Raw genomic sequence first — 889 nt, forward strand, 5'->3', positions numbered from 1 at the left:
AATCACGTCGCAAGTACATTCCTGTGAATAGGTTATAATTAAAATTAATGCCATCAGTTGCCATGGTAATAGATATTTTTGTTACCCGTAGACTGTGAATAAAGTTATATGAAGGAATACAAAAAATTGGAGGTCTGGCAAATATTTTTAAAACAAGACATACGCACAGCAGAATGTCGAGCCACTCATCTTAATTCAAACCTGAACCTTTAAGCTTTCGATCAAGGAGAAAGATGAAATACATTGGTTTGAGATGTGCGCAACACATCCTCTACACAAAGAAATCTTGACATTGCATCATCTTAGGTGACCTTGACTCGGTGATCTGGTTTATGTGCATGACACAAAGTTTCATGATGAATATTTGTGCCTAAAAAACTCATGTTATTTGAAAATTCCTGGATGCGGCATGGACAAGTTTTGACGCACACACCCACTCACACAAAACAGGTTTTTGACATTTATGTCGAGCTCAGCGCAAAAGGGCCCATCACATATCACCTGACCACTAAGCATAAAACTTCAAAGCATAAGCAAGATACAGTGCTTTCAAACAAATTTTATATTCTTATTTGGCCTTTGACCTGTTCTGAGCTTGATTTTGCGCAAGACAACTCAACTCACCATGGAGAACATTTTATTAGTTATATCTAATCCAGCCACACATTAGAAGTAACGCTCCAGACACGGACTTTGGGCCGGCCCCAAGTGTGACCTTGACCTTTGAGCAACAGACCTTTGTTTTGGGTATGACACACCACCCCAAATTGAGAACATTTTTTTTCAAAATTTTGTTTCCCCTTTTAAAGAATGAAAAAAGGTTTAAAGTTCAAGCTTTCAAATTATAAAAAAATTAAAAAGTTTTAAAAGGGTAAGCATTTTAATTCCA

Source organism: Ruditapes philippinarum, unplaced genomic scaffold (assembly GCF_026571515.1).
Source record: "Ruditapes philippinarum isolate M1 unplaced genomic scaffold, ASM2657151v2 ctg270_1_1_1_1, whole genome shotgun sequence".
Taxonomy (NCBI): domain Eukaryota; kingdom Metazoa; phylum Mollusca; class Bivalvia; order Venerida; family Veneridae; genus Ruditapes; species Ruditapes philippinarum.